This window comes from Colossoma macropomum, unplaced genomic scaffold (assembly GCF_904425465.1).
Source record: "Colossoma macropomum unplaced genomic scaffold, Colossoma_macropomum, whole genome shotgun sequence".
NCBI classification, from domain to species: Eukaryota; Metazoa; Chordata; class Actinopteri; order Characiformes; family Serrasalmidae; genus Colossoma; species Colossoma macropomum.
In genome coordinates this window covers 694,634-717,072 of record NW_023495515.1, presented here as the reverse complement: position 1 = coordinate 717,072, position 22,439 = coordinate 694,634, and the positions used below count along the sequence as shown (strand labels likewise).

Below are 22,439 nucleotides of genomic sequence, written 5' to 3'. Positions count from 1 at the left end.
AAAATCCCCAAAACTTCTCTCAACCCACTCAAACTGGATCCAGTTCTTCACTAAGGTTGCACAGACTTATTGATGTGGTATAGGACACAGTATGACTTACTGGAGACTTTAAAAATGAAAAAAAAATTATAGCTGAACACTGCAAGCAGCCACTTTAGACAGCTAGTGATATGCTGAAATTTCACCTCACGCAGGTTATGTTTGCAAATGCTGTTTTTTTTTAAATAGCTTTCAATCTACAGGGTGTCCCAAAAAAATTTCCATCATTTCGTAGTCTAATAACAGCCAATTCTCCCTCAAATGATCTCAAATTTTAACTAAATGTGTAAAAACTAACCAAGTTTAATTTTTAATGTGTATTTTTTTCAGCTTGAAGAATGGCATTCACTAGAACTGAAAAGCCATTTTGTGTGTTAGAATACGCTCGAACACAGTCAAACGAGAGTGTGCAGCGTGCATTTTTGAGAAAATTTAATAAAAATGCACCAGCTGGAAAGCAGATTTGGACATGGCACAAAAAATTCAAAGAGGAAGGCTGTCTGTGCAGGACAAAGGGATCTGGACGACCACCAGTTTCGGAAGATATTACATTTGTGAAGCTGTGAAATCGGTTATAAAATCTACATCCCTCTGAATTTCTTGTTCAAATTTTGATAAATAAATCTTGTTTTGTTCAACATGAAGCCTATTTAGCTTCGTATGCCTAGTTACTCAGACATTCACATCTCAAATGAGGTCAATTTTTTTGGGACACCCTGTAAATTCTCGAACTGATGAAATATGTTAATGAATAGAAAGAACAGAAATCTTGAATGTGTGAGAGTTTTAGGGTTGCATTTACAGTAACGATTTGGGTGACTATTGACTTCTAGTGTTTGTTTGGACCCTTTTTAGCTCTAACGCTGAACTAAATAAGCAACACTTGGACACTAAACATGCCTTGGCTGATTGACTACATCTGGGGTGTGTACATTTTTGCAGAACCAATCCTTTAAAGCAGGGAAAGCGGTAAATGTGGGCCTCCCAGCCCAGGATTGGGAAACGCTGAGCTAATCTATGTGTCAATCATTGGTATCTCAGAATCTACCACTCCATTGGCTGGGCTGTGTTAGTGGCCGGTAATGGTCTTGAATAGGCCTGACATGCTATCAGCAGTGGTCTCGGATTGGAGGAATCCAATCTCACAGCACTTTCTTTACAGCACGCAGGTCTACGCCTGTCTGATTCAGCCTTAAGATCCTGGCTCTGTCAGGTGAAGCGTGTTCTCCTGAACAATTCATGAAGTATTTACAACCCCCTCACAGGAATAGCATAAGAGCTTAGTGTATTATTCACATATATAAATATAAAACTAGTTCACTGCTGCTGTGGAATGGCATTACTCACCTATGCAGTGTCCCAATAAATTACAGCATCGTCAGTTCTGACCGTGAGCCACTTTCCACAAGAGAGTGGAAGAAAAAGCGCCAGAGGCCCTTGAATCAGTTTCTGTGCCTAAGGAATATGATAATGAGGACAGAAATAACTGATCATGGATCAGCACTTCAGCAGGATCAATACATACTGTATAATAGATACAATCCAACATGAGTTCAGCCCAAAGGCCAGCGTGTAAACAGTCAGTTCTACTTTCATTAAAATGGTAATACTGCTAACATGGAATGAATCGAGATCATGCTAAGAGGTTCCCGTCAAATATTAGCCGTGTGGACGTTTTATGGATGATGCAGTCCTTGAACGTATGGAAGGGTAGTGCTTAGAATAAATGGTACCATGTGACCTCTGGGTTAATGATACTACTTTACTAGACTTTTGAAAGCATCTCACAATGTCTGAAGTCAAGCTCAAAGCTCAAGGCTCTGCCTTTCTCTCGTTTTGGCCAGTTCTGCACATAAACAACACTTTTACCAGCTCACTAAAATGTTTTGTTGTATCAAAATTAAATCGATTCTTAGATGCATCGCGATGCGGACGTGAAGGATTCTGAATCGATTCACAAATGTCAAAAATCGATTTTCTAAATTTTAATTTGTAACGTAATGTTGACGGAACGCAAAGGGCGGAACTTGGAGGTGGGGAAGTGCAGCGCCCGGACAGTCTGGCGGCACATAACAAAAACACAACTGGATGGGCGAGAAATCCGACCGGCTCCCTCTGCATTAAAGCCAGGTTAGATCAGGAGTCACAACACAAATGATAAGAAGAGCCATTTTGTCCTTTCAACAAAAATCAAACCAGCTTGGGAGCCACAATATTTTATGTCCAGTATGTCTCAGTGTGTGTTAATGTCCTAGTAAAGGCTAAACAATATAAATGAAAATGCAGATTTACTCTGCTCTGCTTTAAGCTTTAGCTACAGCCGCTTTCCTCCCCTTTCCCTCAGGTAACTTTTCCTCAAAACTAGAGCAGTTTCTCGTAAAAAGTCTCTCAGCGTTCGACTATTTTCCGACGCTGAAGTCGCTTCTTATTCTCCAGCTTCTTGTTCGAATTTTCCCGTTCCACCTTAAATTCTGACTGAGGTGGCAGAATGTAAATGCGGCACCATTTAAGGTAGAATGGGAGAATTCGAACGAGAAGCTGATTTCATCTTCACAACTTTTTAGTGTTTGACAGTCTCTCGTTGCAGATTTAATGTACCAGGAAACCAACTGTGCTGCTTATAAATGCCATTCGTCTCCAAATGTTTCACCGTAAATCTCTCTCTTTGCCTTTTTGTTTGCTACTAGCCAGGCAAGGCTGCGTTGCTATGTGAGCTACAGTCTGCACACCAGTTCTCAGTCATTGAGAACCAGGGCTTTCGCGCTATGTTGCACACGTCCCGCCTCGAAGATATTTTACTGACACAGCGACCCCCCCCCCACCCCCCCCACAATGAGACCAAAACCACAGTTATAAGATCACTAAAGAAAACAGGTAGAATAGCTGTAATGGCTGCATGGACGCCCATTGCCACTGGATCTTATTTTACCATAACAGCGCTAATACTGAATGAAAGCCACCAGTGGCCAGATAGCACTATGCAAATGAGATCTTGCTAATAACCCCTGCTAGCTGTCATTCATTGCTTGCCATTGTCGGGACCAAGAGCTATTTTCTTCCTTGCCCAAAGCGCCGACATATGATGGTTTTTAAAATCTAAACTATTCTGTGCTGTGGTTTTGTTTTAATTATTGTCTTAATCACTTACAAAAAATAAACGAAAATAAAATAAACAAAAATAAAAAAGGTATTCAATCAAAAATAAAAGAAAGTAGAATAAAAGACTTCAGTTCTTGTGGAAGGGAGAAAAAGGCTTCTTCTTTGTTTCAGCATCAGGTGGCACAGGGTCTCGAGAGACCCCAATTGTGCAAATACAGTGTTCCAAACAGCAGTTTATCCCATTTATCTGGGGTAGTTTGATACCCCGCCTTACTGCTCAAATTTTGATATTAGCTCATTCTCTAATAGGTGCATCTCTTCGTCCATCAGTTTGGCCATCGCATGATGAGCTCACTCCTCAAAACTGGCTTCAACAGGTTTTTACCAGTCTGCTCTACCTTTCAAGGTCAACTTGCCCCTCTCTTCACTGGGTCAGTAGGTACACACAGGCCTGTCTGTGAACCCAGGGGCTTTCCAGTGTCTAGAATCTCCTACGCAGACAGACTAAGGCCGACCCTCTGTGAGAGAATTAATATTCTCTGTTCGGCAACACTTCCTATTTGGTTATTGATTACAACATCTAATCTATTTGATTACTGATTAAGGGAATATTTATTCAAAATCTCTGTCACCATTTTGGTTGAAGTGCTCCTCAGAAACACACTAGCTGACCTCTTCTGGGTTTCATTTGGTATTAGCAACAAATGCTAACAAGCATTAGTTATGAATGAAAGCCAAACATAATAGCATGGCTAATAATGAATGAAAACAAAAATGCTAAGGTTGCTAATACTGAAAAAAAGCCAACAGAGGCCAGAATGCTGGTCATTTTTGGTTGAAGTGCTCCTGAAGTGCTGTGTGGTGCCTGCTAGGTTCCATTTGGTATTAGCAACAAATGCTAAAGCTACAAATGAAACCCATAAATGCCGGCATGGCTAATAATGAATGAAAACCCAAAATATAAAGATTGCTAATACTGAATGAATGCTAGTACAGCCCAGACAGCACTATGCAAATGAGATTGTGCTAAATAATCCCTGTTAGCTGAAATTCATTGCTTGCCATTTTGGTTGAAGTGCTCCTAAGAAGCACGCTAGCAGGCTATCTGGCCTCTACTGGGTTTCATTTGGTATTAGCAACAAATGCTAACAAACGCTAATGATGAATGAAACCCAAATATATGGCTAATAATGAATGAAAACAAAAATGCTAAGGTTGCTAATACTAGAAGAAAGCCAACAGAGGCCAGACTGCTGTCTGGCGCCTGCTAAATGCTAAAGCTACGAATGAAACATGGCTAATAATGAATGAAAACCCAAAATACAAAGGTTGCTAATACTGAATTAAAGCTAGCACAGCTCAGACAGCACTATGCAAATGAGATCTTGTTAAATACTCCACGCTAGCTGTCATTCACTGCTAGCGATTTTGATTGAAGTGCTTCTCTAAAGCTTACTAGCATGCCGTCTGTAGCGTCCACCCACGGACAGTTCAGCTGGGCTCGTAATGCCTACAGATTTCCCCCACTATCTGCACACAGTGATCAGGAAGCTTTAGAGAGCGTCGAGGAGTCACTGTTGATTCATATCATGGCTAAAAGGCTTCTGTCTCAGCAGCAAGTCTGTCAATCAGAGCTAGATCACTGTCTTCAAATGACTCCATCCCTCACGCACACATATGCGCGCACACGTTGAGGCTCAGTTTAAATCTGACTCGCTCGTGCAGCGTCTTCGGCGGAGAGAAACAAGTGAGCGAACGCGGACTTGGGAGCCAGCCAGCATGTTTTCAAAAGGATACTTGTTTTCCGCAGAGCCAGTGCGCGTGTTGCAGTGTGACTATCAAAGGCCTCATAATAAAACGCTGAATTATCATCTAAAATCATTTTGCTTTTGACGTTTGGCTTCAGGTCACCCTCGTTGGATCCATCGAGCATCAGACATTCAGATGCTCATTCATGAAATGGTAGTCGGTTGAGTAAAGCTTTTAACCGCTACTGCTTTTAGCCATTCAAAGTGGAACCGATCGATTGTTTCATGGTCAGTGTGGATGCTGCTTTCAGGAACAGATCTCAGGCATTGATTCATGTCTAATAGTTCTATTAGAAGAGCAAAGTTCTTGGACAACAGAGCAATGACTAGCTGAGCCCACAGATTAGTACCAAGAACTCAACTATTGATATACAACCCCATTTCCAAAAAAATGGGACACTGTGCAAAATGTAAATCAAAACAAAATGCAGTGATGTGTAAATCATTTAAACCCTATATTTCATTGAAAATAGCACAAAGACAACATGTGAAATGTTGAAACTGAAAAATGTTATTGTTTTTTGGAAAATATTTGTCCATTTTGAATTTTTATTTACATTCTGCACAGCGTCTCAACTTTTTTGGAAATGGGGTTGTAGTTTGTGCTCGGTGCAAAGATGGGACTTCAGCTTAGACTAGGCTATAAAAACAGGTTGGGACGGGGGGAACAAAAGGCTGGTAAAGTTGTGTAATGCTGAAAAAAACACCTGGTGGTTGATTAGCAACAGGTCAGTAACATGATTGGGTATAAAAGAGCATCTCAGAGAGGCGGAGTCTTTCAGAAGTAAGGATGAGGAGCGGTTCACCACTCTGTGAAAGACTGCATGAGCAAATAGTGCAACAATTCAAGAATAATGTTTCTCAACGTAAAACAGCAAAGAACTTTTGCTTTTCATCGTCAATGGTACATGATAACATTAAAAGATTCAGAGAATCTGGAGAAATCTCTGTGTGGAAGGGACAAGACCAAAAATTTGCTGGCCATGATCTTTAGGCCCTCAGGTGGCACTGCATTAAAAACAGACACTGCATCTACAAATGCAAGTTAAAACTCTAAAACAGAAAGAAGAAACCATATAAACAGGATCCAGACACACTGCCGCCTTCTCTGGGCCCGAGCCCATTTAAAATGGACTGAGGCGAAGTGGAAAAGTATCCTGTGGTAAACAGGCCCCCATCCCAACTATTTTGGAACATGTTGTTGGCATCAAATTCAAAATGGACATATATTTTTCAAAAAACAATACAATTTCTCAGTTTCAACATTTGATATGTTGTCGCAAACTTTACCAATGATAGAGGAGATGTTGAAATGGTGGACGGCTTTTGCCAACTCGGATCAACTGTTAACAACAAAAGATTCATCGCTCAAGAAATCAGACACAGATTGGCACTCGGCAGAACAAGGACGAATGAGTTTGAAATAGACTTCAAATGCAACGATTTTTCTACAAACAAAGATCAGAATTTTCCAGGCTAGTTCTTCTATATGTGGTTCTTTATGGATGTGAAAGCTGGGCAGTAAACAAGCGAGACAGGAAAATATTGATGCCTTTGAACCTTGGTGCTCAAGGGTACCTTGAAAGGCCTTGCAAAGCCCTAGAAACGACCACATCAAGACTCATCTCTCACTCAAAGCCCAGATAAACAAACTGAAGCTTTTATTTTGGACACTTTCTGTGAAGAACCAGTTCATTTCTTGGAGTCGATGGTAAAAGAGGAAGAGGGTGATCAACTCCAACATGGATGCAAGAGGAATCATGAACAAGCCCTTCAGAAGCCTAAAGACCCAAACAGAGGACAGGATGTTCTGGAGAACCACTGTCCATATAGTCACCAGGAGTTGGAATCGCTTGATGGCAGTTGATAATAGAAACAGAACTTTTGCTAACATTGATTTATCATGCTAACTTGTTACATCATCAAGTGACTTTTAGGCAAATATCCCTTTTATTTGCCAATGCTTGGATAAAAAACACCATAAGAAATGTTGATGTTTGTATAAGCAACCTAGATGGCTGATGTTACCTTAGCAAGCTCCTTACAAAGTAGGAATGATAAGACTCTACTCGAACCCTGCTGCATAACATTGATATAACAATGCCATGAGTATGTAAGTAAGTGACCCTTATTAGTCCCACAACACCTCCGCATTTGATCCATCTGTGCAGTGAAACACCAAATACACACTAGTGAACACACACACTAAGGGGCAGTGAGCACACTTGCCCAGGGCGGTGGGCAGCCCTATCCATGGCACCCTGGGAGCAGTTGGGGTTAGGTGCCTTGCTCAAGGGCATTTCAGTCATGTACTGTCGGCTCAGGGGATCGAGCCGGCGACCTTCCGGTCACAGGGCTGGTTCCCTATCTTCCAGCCCACGACTGCCTCCATTACATGAACATGTTATTGAAGATGTCATTTGACAGATTTTGTTCAGTAATAATAATTTCATGTTACTGGTAATAATTGTGATTAATATCACAATTGCTAACAACAATAAGCTTCGCAAAAATTTGCATGTGGCATAAACTGTCATAACGAAGTCAAATTTGTGGGGTCAGGCATTTATTTTGGACGAGAAGGCCTGGCTCAGAATTGATGTTCCAGTTCATCCCAAAGGTGATCAGTGGGGTTGAGGTCAGGGCTCTGTGCAGGCCACTGGAGTTCTTCCACACCAAACTCATCACACCATGTCTTTATGGAGCTGCTTTGTGTCCAGGGGCTCAGTCATGCTGGAACAGGAAAGGCTCTTTCCCAAACTACTGCCACAAAGTTGGAAGCATATAATTTTCTAAAATGTCTTGTTAACATCACCCTTCACTGGAACTGAAGGGCCCAAATCCTAAAACAAGCTCAGCCCATTATCCCTCCTCTACCAAACTTTACTGTTGGCACTATGCATTCAGATAGGTAGCATTCATCCAGTAGTTATACATTTCATGAAGCTCCTGATGCCTGGTCCTGGCTTTGTGGCTGAGCTGGTGTTGCCCCATAGATGCTTCCATTTCACATTAATAGCCCTTACAGTTGTCTGGGGCAGATCTAGCAGGGCAGAAATGTCAGCATGCGGCAATGATGGCATCCTATGACTGTGTCATGTCCAAAGTCACTGAGCTCTTTAGTAAGACCCACCTACCACCAGTGTTTGTCTATGAAGATTGCAAGGCTATGTGCTTGATTTTATTCACCTGTTAGCAATGGGTATGGCTGAACTCAATCATTAGAAAGGGTGTCCATATACTTTTGTCCATATACTGTCTTTTTAATGTGTTTTCCTTTAACTGTTTACATTTGAGCTGTATAATGGGGCAGTGCTCCTGTCCATTACTTTACGTCCGCAGCATGTGAGAGACAGGTACTTGTGAGTTGGGTATATGTGAGAGAGAAGCTGTGAGTGTCTATGTGTGTGTGTTTGAATCTGTACTTCAATCTGGCCCCACACTGGAGCTTTACGTCAAGTGTGTGTCCTCACTTCTTATCTCCCTGGTGCCAGCATGGCTTCTAAAAGCTTCTGGCTGCCTGGAGCCCTCCTCTATCGGCCCCAGCCTGACCACAGTCCAGTCCCTCGGAGCCCTGAGCCAATCCGGCACAGTCAGTGTCCTCGTATCCCCCTGCAAATGAATCATCAGAGCCTGAGAGCAAAGCTCAAACCAAGCACACATACATAGCAGGCTGACCGAAGGGCAGCAACAGAGCTAAAAGCCTCAGCACCAGCAAACACACAAGCATTATCTCTTGCCTGTGAGGCTGTAGAAGGACATCACCTGGGTTCCCCCGGTTGGAATTGGATTTGGCCAAAACTTTTGCTACATCTGAAGATGTAGTGCCTTCACTCATCATAAGTTCATAGCCTGATTGACTATAGAAGATGCTAGAAGACTCTAGAAGTTTTTAAATTAGTGTCATTTTTCTATACCTTTGATTTATATAAGTTTCTCATTTCTTCAAAATGTTTACATAATTATGTGGTTGAGATGTGGTTTGGTGCTCAAATTCTGAACTCAAATTTCTTTACAGTGGTGGTGGTAGGAACCAAGGGTCGCAATACAAGTACAGCCACTTTATTTGCTATCCAAATTGCACTCACACATTAACAACTACCTCATTGTAAGTAAGTTGCTCATGGTATGGTATCGGACTCGCAGTGGCGAGTACTAAAAAACTATACTCGTACTTGTAGTTGATCTGAAAAAGATGGTTTCGATGCAACTGTATTTAATACTCACAGGACCAGATATAAGTCTGTAAGAAGATGCGACTCAAAATATGGCTTGTGGACACAATATATGCCAAGTGCTGAAGCACCATGCACCATGGTGCATAAAAGTCTCCTACCCTCAGTTGCATCACTCGCTACAGAGTTTCCAAACCACCTCTGGAAGCAACATCAGCACAAGAACTGTATGTCAGGACCTTCATGAAATGGATTTCTATGGCTGAGCGGCTGCACACAAGCCTAAGATCACTATGTTCAATGCCAAGTGTCGGATGAAGAGGTGTACAGTAGGCCACCACTGGACTCTGGAACAATGGAAACGTGTTCTCTGGAGTGATGAATCACACTTCACTATCTGGCCGTCTGATGGACGAATCTGGCTTTGGATGACACCAGGATAACTCTACCTACTGGAACGCACAATGCGAACAGTAAAGTTTGGTGGAGGAGGGATAATGGGCTGGGGCTGTTCAGGGTTTGGACCTTTTTCCAGTAAAGGGTAAAAGACATTTTAGACAGTTATATGCTTCCAACTTCATGGTAACAATTTGGGGAAGACCCCTTCCTGTGTCAGCGTGACATGGTTCCCTCTTGCACAAAGTGAGTTCCAAAGACATGGTTTGATGAGTTTGGAACTCCAGTGGCCTGAACAGAGCCCTGACCTCAACCCCACTAAACACCTTTGGGATGAACTGGAACGTTGATTATGAGCCAGGCCTTCATGCCCAACATCAGTGCCCGACCTCACAAATGCTCTTTTGACTGAATAAACACAAATTCCCACAAACACACTCCAAAATCTTGAGGAAAGAAGAGTGGATGCTGTTGTAGCTGCAACTCCATCTTAATGTCCAACAAGCTCATGTGGGTGTGATGGTCAGGCATCCACAGATTGTTTGCCATATAATGTACATCTAGCTCTGACTTTGCCATTGTGCTAATATTAAACAAGAAAAAAATACATCCAGTCTATATTAACAGTGTAATATTTCACATGAACACCAAATAAATAATATTTTAAAGCAATAATGTAAAGTGTCCAGCAATTTCGCAAGATGTTTAATGAGATTTTCCCCCAAATTTTGTTTAAACTTGAACAGTAGCACACAAATGCATTTGTGGGTAAAGCATTGATAGATCCGTTCTGGACACACTGTCAAAAAGTGATAATTAGAGAAATCCCCAAAAATATTCATATAATACATTAAATTGGTATCCCTGTCAGGGCGCTTCAGCAATTCCCCAATGAATCTGCTCGGCAGGCAGTCCGTGTCTTAGTCATGGGGTTGATTTGTGCTCTACTATTAGCGGACTGCTGAAGCATGGCATTGCCATTTTGTTCCCCAGTGATCTTCCATTAAAGTTTCCATCCGTGAGAATGACTTTACAGGCAGTTCTAGCCTCCGTCAGCTGCCCCTACCACTACCAGCACCACGTTCATACAGCACCAGTCTAGAGTGTACATCTGAATGAATGTACATTATTCATTGTTAAATCTAAATCTTAAAGCTTTGGCTTAAATGCTTATATGTTTCTAAGACACATATAAATGGTGAAGCTGATGCTTGCATATGCATGAATTTATTATGTTTTTTTGTTTTTTTTTTTAAATGCTTTACCTCCAAAGTAGAGTTGAAAATTTTTTAACTACAATTATGATCATTATATCTTGCCTTGTTGACATGGATGTTCCAGGGTAAACTAGCATTTAAAATGTTTGAAATATAGCTTATAACATAATAACCTTTCTTATTTGCTGGTAACAATTTTAAGTTAGCTTAACTAGTTTGCTAACTGTTAATATAACATTAACACCACAACTTTGTTAAGCTTAATGAATAACCTTGTTTATACACCGATCAGGCATAACATTTTGACCACCTCCTTGTTTCTGCGCTCATTGTCCATTTTATCAGCTCCACTATTTAGGTGCACTTTGTAGTTCTACAGTTACAGACTGTAGTCCATCTGTTTCTCTGCGTATGTGGTGGTGGTGTGTTAGTGTGCGTTGTGCTGGTACGAGTGGATCAGACACAGCAGTGCTGCTGGAGTTTTTAAACACTGTGTCCACTCACTGTCCACTCTATTAGACACTCCTACCTTGTCGGTCCACCTTGTAGATGTAAAGCCAGAGACGATAGCTCATCTGCTGCTGCACAGTTTGTGTTGGTCATCCTCTAGTCCTTCATCAGTGGTCACAGGACGCTGCCCACAGGACGCTGTTGGCTGGATATTTTTGGTTGGTGGACTATTCTCAGTCCAGCAGTGACACTGAGGTGTTTAAACACTCCAGCAGCACTGCTGTGTCTGATCCACTCAGACCAGCACAACACACACTAACACACCACCACCACGTCAGTGTTACTGCAGTGCTGAGAATGATCCACCACCCAAATATTACCTGCTCTGTGAGGGTCCATGGGGGTCCTGACCACTGAAGAACAGGGTAAAAGGGGGCTAACAAAGTATGCAGAGAAACTGATGGACTACAGTCTGTATAGTAAGTGGAGCTGATAAAATGGACAATGAGTGTAGAAACAAGGAGGTGGTCATAATGTTATGCCTGATCAGTGTATGCTGGTAATCAGTTAGCTTAACTAGCTTGCTAACTGGCAATATAACATTAACATCACAGCTTTGTGACGCTTAATGAATAACCTGTCAATACTTAACTAGTTAGCTAATTAGCCGGATATTTTAAAAAATTATAGCCTTGCAAAGCTTTTTCTTTATTTAGCTTTACTAACCAGCTAACTAGCCAGATAACATTAACATCACAGCATTGCGAAGCCTAACAAATGGCCTTGCATATATGCCGGTAGCCAGTTAGCCTAATTGGCTTGCTAACTGTATGTTTATATTTGTCATGAATGTTCTATAGCACAGCATTTAGTCCCTCGGCCTCATCAGCTTGACAGAATTTAGAGTTCACAATCGTGTCTTCGTCCATCAATGTTCTCTCACTACAACACCCAGCATGCATTACCAACAAATGTCATATAGCCATTGGGATAAAGAAGTCTTGACTGCTGGCATAGCTATTGGTAGAGGCTAATAAGTAAAAATGGGGTATTTGGCTACTGAGCAGTAGTGTTAGCTACCTGGCTTGTTCTACAGTAGCCAGTCAATGGGAATCCAAAAAACAGGAAAACAATTCGAACAGCCCACCCTTAGGTAGGATATATGTAAACAGTTGTATTTTTTATTTTGGCTGACGTGTGCCTTTAACGTGTTTGAGCCAATCAGCCAATCAGGGGTGTCGGTGGTAGGTGGGGACTGAATTGGGGTCTATTTGCCAGAAGGTCAGTATTTCTGATTGGAACGATTATAATGTGTAATTACACCATAAAGAAATGGTTATTTTTATTCTAAAATGTGGAAAATAGTAGAACATATGAGTAGGTGCAGGGATGGATTTCTGATTAGGCCACGTGGGGCCGCTGATACTCATGTGCACACGGCGCCAAGGGCCATCACAGACTGGGTGTGTCCAAACATGACCGGCACTGTGTTGCATTACTCGAACTGCCAAACAATTGCCAGTGGCCTCTAATTACAATGCAATTATCAATGTGGCTAATTACAGTTATCGCACATCCATTAATCTGGTGTTATCTGTGCTTTGAGTTAATGTGCGATGAACTGCAGGACATTGATAATTATACAGTAACTCGGCGTCCGGGTAATTGGGTCAGGTCTCACACACACATACACACACGAGGGGGTGAACATAAGAAGACATCAATGGACACTAAAAGACATTAATTTGCCAAAGTGGTATTTTTCTCTTGCTAATGTTTCCATGAGTCTTCAGTGCCATTTTTTCAGTAATGGCAGTGCTATTATTCACAGTGGATGCAATGTAAACGTAGTGATGTTTACAGTAATGACACTGTATTTTCAAATGCAGTACAAAACCATATTTACATGACTACGTAATTGACGACAGTGTATTACAGTAATCAACAACTCTAAAATATATACAGTGACCAGCCACTTCATTCAGTGTTTCTATACTCATTGTCCATTTTATCATCTCACATCTTAGCAGAGCCTTTACTGAGGAGTTTATTTTGCTTTCATAATCGATTTACAGTGTTCATTCAAACATTATTATTATTTTTCCATAAGAATAAATGGGGGGAATGCTCACCATCCAGAGACTACAGTCTTTCTACTTGTGTCATATATACTACTTATACCTCTATCTCTTATTCCACCAATTAGTCAGTATGTCACCATCATATGTACGCTAGCAACACCTTAGCAGCCACCTATGATGCCAAGCAATGGCCCAGCAACGCCTGAGCAACCCTGTGGAATTGCATAGCGATGGCCTAGCAACACCTTAAAAACCACCTGGGATACCATAGCAAAGACCCAGCAATGCCTTAGCAACCACCTTGAAGTGCACAGCAATGGCCTGACAACACCTTAGCAACCACCTTGGATGCCATAGCAAAGGCCCAGCAATGCCTTAGCAAACACCTGGATTTGCATAGCAACGGCCTAGCAACAGCTTAACAACCACCTGAGATGCCATAGCAAAGGCCCAGCAATGCCTTAGCAAACACCTGGATTTGCATAGCAGCGGCCTAGCAACAGCTTAACAACCACCTGAGATGCCATAGCAAAGGCCCAGCAATGCCTTAGCGACTACCTGGAATTGCATAGCAATGGCCTAGCAACACCTTAACAACCACCTGGGATGCCATAGCAAAGGCCCAGCAACACATTAGCAACCACCTGGAATTGCATAGCAATGGCCTAACAACACCTTAACAACCACCTGGGATGCCATAGCAATGGGCCAGTAATGCATTAGCAACCACATGGAATTGCATAGCAGTGGCCTGGCAACACCTTAACAACCTCCTGGGGTGCCATAGCAGCACTTACCGAACGGCCCTTATTTACGGTTCTACTCAGACCTCGATTTGAAGGGGGACGCAAGGGGGTGCCTTGCAAAATCCCCCTCTTTGTAGAACCCCCTTTTTTTTGTTTTAAATCAACCGCTAGATGTATCTGGTTTATTGTTTAATTGCAGCTCACCCCCCTGGCCCTAAAATTCGAATTCATCCCAGCCGTCAATTTGTCAATCGCCCCAAAACAGCAAACCTGGCACTGCTACGGTTCCACAGGTATTAATTTGATGGATGGCAATTCCACTGTGGCTCACATGGGGATTCTACACTGGAGATTAGACCCATGCAATTGACCATATGTGGACCTCTCCACCTATTTTGTCTTGTCTGGCAGAACTTGTGCACAACTGACCATGGATGCTTCTTACATGTTTGACCATTTTGGTCTGTAATCAATAATGTAGAGAGTCTCATGCCTGAGATGGAGACTGATGTGCCTTCAGGACAGGGACCATGTCGAGGGAAATGGCCTGTGTAGAGCCGAGATGTTGCTGGCCATTCATCACAAGAATGGCTTTGAAGGAATAGTTCAGCAAAAAAATCTAATTTGCTCAGTTTTTTTTCCCTTAAAACGGAAGTAGTTGGTCAGCCAAGACCTTTTAAGTGTCCGAAGTTTGCTTTGTTGGTGTGGCTACAATGCTGATGTAGCTATAAGCAATGGAAGTGTGTACCATACAGTTAGCTATTGAAAGCTGATAAACAACCTGGAATAGACTTACTCATATGGTTTGATGCAGTTTGAGGCACATTTACATGCTTACATCCAAATAAAGTGAGCAGTGTAGCAATTACAACCATTTTCATGCATTTTGGATCATAAATAAATTGGCCATATCTGTGTAGGAGACATTGTGACGCCTGGTTCCATTCACCACCACTGTATAGAAGTAGATTGGCTTCTCTACAATGAACCATTGATGGAAAATGTTGGAATTCTTTAAGTAAAGGTTACTGATGACTGCAGTTGTCGATTTCCAATAGTTTTGTAGTTCACTCGCGGCTGTTCAAAATTATTGGCACCCCTAACCAGCACCCTCAACAATACATTCAATTTTTCTCCAAACTGTTCTTTTAAACATATGGGAGGCCTGAAGGTGTCAGCTCAACACAAAGGGCTGGGAGCTGGTGGGGAAGGAGGGGCGTCTCTGGTTCCACTAAGCTGAAGGATTTGACAGCCTTCTCTGCATCTCACTCGAACAGGATGGAGGAAGGAGCTTCTCAGGCCTGCCACAAAGCCAGGCGGGATTTAACGTTTTTGCAGAGGAACATGCTTCCTGCAAAAGCGGTTTTGTGTTTCCTTGATTTTACAGCACTCACCGTGATGTGAAACACTCTCGAGACCACCACAGTGTTCATCCATGCATTGATGAAACCTGTAACAAACATTTAAAACATGAAACCCTCAGAAGTCTGGAGTTATTATTGTCTGGCTATTATACATCGGATTTACATCACAAACAGGACCGTTTTGTAAGGCACCACCCTTCTGGTTACCATGATCACAAAAGAAGCGGAAGAAATACAGTAGAAATACAGTTGCAAATGTTTTAGCATCGCGGGTCAAATTTAATGGCGGATATTTTGGTCATCGGACATTTAAGCTCCTTAAAATCTGTATCGGTAAGAAAATGTTCCCATCGATCAGGCCCTACTAGTGACCTACGCTGAGATACGCAGTTCACAGGGTCCACAGACGTAGCACAGTCAGTGCAATGTTTTACGTACTTTGGCAAATCCCTCCCTCGGAGGGCAAACATCATTAGGCTGATCATAGCTCTCTGTGTGCCCCACAAATCCTCCTTTATTTCTTCATGTTGCTGAGGGTTGCTTTGGTATTTCGTCACTGCAAAAAAGCTGCTGCAGCTGTCTACAGCACTGTTTACTGGGCATTTAAAAAGTCCTATAGTTATACCAAGAGTCCACTTTATTAGAAACACTGACCTTGTGCTTCATTCACGGGCCATTTTATTAGAAACACCTGCTTTGTGCTTCCACTCATTGGCCACTTTATTAGAAACACAGACATTGTGCTTGCCCTCACTGGCCAGTTTATTGGAATCACTGACCTTGTGCTTCTTTCACTGGCCAGTTTATTAAAAACATCAACTTTGTACTTCCACTCCCTGGCCCCTTTATTAGAAACGCCTACCTTGTGCTTTCTTTACTGGCCAGTTTTTTAGAAACACCCATCTTGTGCTTGCATTCACTGGCCACTTTATTAGAGACATCTACTTTGTGCCTCTACTCACTGGCCACTTTATTAGAAACACCTACCTTGCGCTTCCAATCCCTGGCCACTTTATGAGAAACAACAACCTTGTGCTTCCTCTCACTGGCCATTTTATTAGAAACATCTACCTTGTACTTCCACTAACTGGCCACTTTATTAGAAACACCTAGCTTGTGCTTTCTTTATGGCTACTTTATTAGAAACACTGACCTTGTACTTCCACTTACTGGCCACTTTATTGGAAACATTGACCTTATAGTTCCAGCATATAGGTGTACTATTACAGGCTAGTCCACAGTTCATTAATTCTCTTCATCATTCATCATTGGTCAGTTTCTCACCACAGCACAGATATTATTTGGATGGTGGACCATTCTCAGCACAGCGCTGACACTGTTAGTGTGTGGTGCTCTGTGATCAAGAAGTGACCATTAACGAAGGGCTCGAGGATGGACAATACAAACTGTGCATCCACAGATACAAGAGAGGGCCTTCCAGTAAAGTGGATATCATGAAAACGAATAAAGAAAGAAAAGCAAGGCTGCAGCAGAAACTGTTCCTTCTGCAAAAGTGGTCCCTCCAGGGTTGTGTCAGGTCAAGCTTACCGCTCCATGTCACAATGTGTTTGATTTGAGTGTCACTCCGTCACGCTGTGCCAGTCTAGACTGCTCTGGGTCACGGCGTCAGCCTTCGAAGCAAAACGTAGCTTGAAAATGCTAACGTGCTCATTCGTGAATGAAAGCCAGCAGGGACAAGTTAGTGAGATCTAATTTGTGCAGTGTTCAGTGGCCCACACTTTCATTTACACAACGTTCCATAAATTATTGGACAATAAGGAATATGGTTTTGGGCTCTGTTCTCTAACACATCGGATTTAAAGCAATGACTACGAGGTTAAAGTGCAGAATCTCAGCCTTTAATCTGCGTGAAAACTGGGTGAACCATGTTTATTATGTAATTACAGATTTTTAAATCTACAAATCCTTTCCAAAAGACTGTTTGACCTCTGTAAGTCTTAGACATCACCGTATGTTGGTTAGTTTCTTTGGTGCAGCTCTATTAGGTCTTTACTGTGGTCATTTTCATACCTAATTGGTTTGGTGGCTCAGTAAGTGAAGAAACGTTGCTTTGCAGGATTCAGGTTGGGTGATTGTCTTCCACTGACTGGCCACTTTATTGGAAACAGCTACATTGTATTTCCTCTCACTGGCCAGTTTATTGGAAACACCGACCTTGTGCTTCCACTAACTGGCCACTTTGTTAGAAACACCAACCTTGTGCTTCCACTGACTGGCCACTTTATTGGAAACACCTACCTTGTCCACTCACCAGATGTTGATTACTTTCTTTGATGCAGCTCTGTTAGGTCAGTAATGTGGGCATTTGCTATCTATGTATCTATCTATCTATCTATCTATCTGTCTGTCTGTCTGTCTGTCTGTCTGTGTGTGTGTCTGTCTGTCTGCCTGTCTGCCATTCATGCATTTCTTTGATTACTTTCTAAGTAGTTCTGAGTGCTTGGACCCCTAGACGTCTCTAAGACGTTTACTATGAATCTGTAATGTTATTATGAGTTTATAAAGTCAGATGTTTAGCACTGAGGTAAGGATGTAAAGCTATAAATGTTGTTTTGATTTGTTGGTGCTGTGCGGCTCTGGTGAGCTAATAGAGCTTCAGGCTGTAGATCTTGAGAAGTTACTGTAAACTGATAAATGGCTGTATATATTACTTTCCTTCTCAGTATATTTAGCACACACACACACACACACACACACACACACACACACAATCTGCTCCAATTAGCATGTCCCACTAGCCTCTGATATTCCAGAGAGAGCATTCTAAGAAAAAACTGTGTGTGTGTGTGTGTGTGTGTGTGTGTGTGTGTGTGTGTGTGTGTGTGTGAGCATAATGGCCTGCTCTTTATGTAGTTAACTCTTGACATGGCTTATAATGATGCACGTTAAAACTTTCTCTATAGTTGCCAATAAAAGTCCATGTTCAAGTATTTTCATGAAGTTTTTAATGATATAAAAAAGTTAAACAGGTTATAAAAATTATGAATAAAATTTGAATCAATCAGAAACATTAAAAGCTTCACATTAAAAGCTTCAGGTTCAGCCATAAAGCAACAACAGGTTCACTTAATAATTTGCGGTGGGAAACACCAACTGGACACCAGTGTCCACCTCAAAAGCTCTGGGATGCCATTAAATTTACAGGCAGATTGATTTAGTGAAACAAAAATTAATAAATAAATAAAAACACTGGATTAGAAATACTACATTTATTTCACTAATTTTAAAGCACTGAATAACACTAATTCTACTGCTCTGTCAATTTATTCTGTAATGATATTCAATATGATTTTGTGGTGAAACATTAAAAAATAACTAGAATAAAACTATTTATTACTATAATAAATAGTTACTACAGTTTTACAATACAGTTACACTTTATTATGTAATGTGTTGTTGTTTTGTTGTTGTTGCTGTTGTTGTGTATTATTGCATTTATTAAATTAAAAATATATTCTCGTTATTTTCTTTCATTCTTTTTTCTCTCTTCATTTATTTATAAATATTTTATTTTTTGTAAAACTATCTAGTTACATTGACAACACTTATCTATTTATTAATGTATTTATTCATAAATACAAAAAAATAGCAATGGAATTAATTCTTAAAAAAATATGATTTATTTATTTATGTATTTATTTATTGATTTACTTATGTATTTATTTTCTTTGGTAATAAAATGTAACAATTGAACATTTTTATTTATATTCAAAATGTATTCATTTCTTCATTTACACTTTCGGTCGTTATGTTATGAATAAATTTAGAAATGTTTTGTATTACATAACTTCTGAACATGAATAAAATACAGCAATACAACATATTCATTCATATTTAAATGTCTATTTATTTTTATTTATTTATTTATTTACCATTTAATGTTGTTTCCTTATTCCTGTATCTGCATATTTGGCAGCACTTTTTTTTTCTTACTAAGCTGTTTTGTTAGAATAGTTGTCGTGCAGGGTTTTACAGTAAGGCTGTGGAATCAGAGATTACAGTGACTCATCCGCTGATGGTTTTGGCTGCTTTAATCTGTAGATGATCTGCTCTGAACGTCCAGGCTCAGCTGTTTGAAAGGCGAGCGGTGTAAATCAGTGTTGTGGGCTGTGTGCGGTGTCTACACGGCTTTGTGGGAGTCATGCTGCCTTTAATCTGGGGTGCGTTCGCGTTGACAGAGCTGAAGCAGACGGCTTTAACACAGAGCACCCAGTTACTCCGTGTGACATGTGCCACCTTCAAACCCCTGCGAGAGTGAATCACTGGAAGACGGTGGAGTTTGTTCACTGGGCTTTGACACTGACAGCACACACTCTTCTTTATGCAGCTGTCTTGCCAGCTTTGATGTATCCATGAGAAATGAGGCATCTTGTGTATCCAGAGTGCTGTGTTAACATTGTGATAGCAGATGGATGGCGGCAAACCAGACAGTGTGGTGGCCTAATGTGAAGTTCAGCTATTCGTCATATGTACTCAGTCGGGGTATCAGGTCTTGCTTTTATAGATCTTTCGTATACCTGGATTTTTTGATATACTAGCTCGCCGCTAAAGACCTGGACTGGACTGAGATAGTGGCAGATAGTGGAGAGAGTCTGGATTATCATCAAAACACAGTAGCTGCATTCGAAATAGCCTACTACATACTGCTCACGTACTGATGCCCAAAAGTAGTAAGTAGTATGCAGTATATGACCAGCATGGCATTCCCCAGAGCACCAAAGATACCCAGATGATGAACTGCTTCGGTTTTCCAGGCTCCCGTGTGGAGTCTTGTTGCTTATTATTCAGTCAGACTAGCTCATACTACCCACTGTGAATGTAACGACAATGAAATGACTTGCAGAGGTATTTGGAAACCACGCATTTACCACACTGACCAATCCAAATCTGTCATTTTGAAGTTTATTTGTGGTTTTGGAGAAGGTAGAAGACAACGTCCTGCCCTCTGTCATGATATAGGGTGTATGTTAAGTCACTCAGGCCCATCTCTCGACCAAAATACACACGTAAACGCTGAAAAAGTGGCTAGCAAGTATTGATAGCAGTGAATGGTGGGCTGAGGAAAATGGAAGTCATGCTGGTCTAAGCCGGTCTAAGCTGGTTTATGCTGGACTGGTGCTGGTTTACTTGGTCACCCAGCATGGTCATGCTGTTTTTTTTTTTTTTTTTTGGCAGGGTTGAAATAAATTTACTACTCCTAAATTCCCACTGCAAGATAATTAAGCAGTTTGGATTTTATCGTAATTGCTCCCTGTTGCCCCCTAGTGGCTCGGGCCACTGGGCAAGAGCCCTTAAAACTCATAGGATGATCCAGACCTGTGTTTTTCCTTAAATATTTAATTGGCTGTCAATATGTCCATATGTACACACATGTAAAAATGAATTAGAACTACTTTTCATATATAACAAAACACCAATGGTACCTAAGTGGACCCCTTTTAATAAATAGTAATGAATTAATTTTCCACAAAATATCCGACGTTATATCAATACCAGTGTTGCTGAACTTCAAGGAGATGTTTGATGGAGCTTGTTTCTAGTTTTAGTGGTACTAAATTGGTTTCAGATCTTAAATTAAGCCTGTGTTTGGACAGAATGTCAATTTAGGGTTTTTTTTTACATGAAATTCTGTCACAATAAAAACAAATCTGGCCTGACCTGCTGTCTGAATGCAGTCTACCACAGTCTACTCCACTCTGTCTCATCAAAGCCTCGCTAAAACGGCTAATATTTTAGCCTGCCTGCTATTTTAAGCTTGTGTCTATTGGGAACTGTTGACAGTCTGACTGTAAGTAGGCCAGATGAGCTGCGATAATGTAAACAGCCTAATAATTTAACTCCAGTGTGTCTGCATATTTAATACCAGTCTACTTTTAGGGCTTTATTTTTCATTGTTTTAGACTGTGTCAGCCAAATGCAGGTGTATTAGGGAAAGTCCATCATACAGGCCAAGAAGACTCTATGGCCACTTTAATAATTCAGCTGTAGCCAATTTGTTGGTGCACAGTTAGCCATCCTCTAGCCTCAGTTTCTGACCACTGTGTCATTGTTATGCTGAGAATGGTCCACCATCTAAGTATTATCTGGCCAATGGTGGTGCTGTGGTCAGAAACTGACCAGTGATGAATGAGGTAGAGGCGGACTGATATATTCCATAGGAAATCTCCCAGCTGATGATGTATCTTGTAGGGGAGGAACTTTTTAAAAACGACAGCTGATCTGGGGTGGATTTTTGGGGGCCTTCTTGATATTTTGTGGCAAAATCCAACTTTGGGTTCCGTCATTTGTATTTATTTAATAAATATAGTAAACATTATCCAGGTATTTGTCACATTTTTGCTGTATCGATGAAAAACTCATGTAAACATTATTAAAGTCTAAAAATATATCAAGTCCATATAGTACATATATGAATGTATCTACAGTTAATCACCAATTCAGCCTATAGCAGTTGAGCCCCACCCATCCATGCTAAAGTTATAAGGAGAGTTGCAGCCCAGCCATTTTTTGAATGAGGTACAACAAAAGACAATGTGTAGCCAAAAGGAAAAGAGCTCATTTACATATATCGGTCTTAAAGGCACAGTAACAAAAACATCCTGTTTGTAATTCTAATGGATAAATAATAATAGCGGTTAGAAAATGGTAATGTAAAAATAAATTATGACTACTTTTCATATACAACAAAGCACAAATGGTACCTAAGTGGACCCTGGGGAGACAATAATACTGTACAAGAAAAATATACAATATGACTCCTTAAATAAACAGTGATAAATTCATTTTTTGACCAGATTCTTGGGGCATGACGTGCACCATAATGCCCACATGCATGCAACACTGCACAAGAGATCAGTCCAGATGTTGTCTCTCTGCTCACTCCTGTCTTTCCTTCTTTAACTCACTCCTCTCTTTTCTCTCCATCTTTGTCTCCATTCACTCCATCTCTCTTACAGTCTATCAATCTGTTTCAATCTCTCTCTCTCTCTCCTGTCACTCGCTCACATCCGTACTATTTCCTGTCTATTCATTCTCCTCTCAGT

At 41.0% G+C, this 22,439-nt stretch overlaps 1 protein-coding gene across 1 annotated transcript in view; it reads left to right on the top strand.

The window, feature by feature from the left end:
* Nucleotides 1–22,439, top strand: part of lrfn1 (leucine rich repeat and fibronectin type III domain containing 1) — a 98,352-nt gene that overhangs the window by 40,742 nt on the left and 35,171 nt on the right.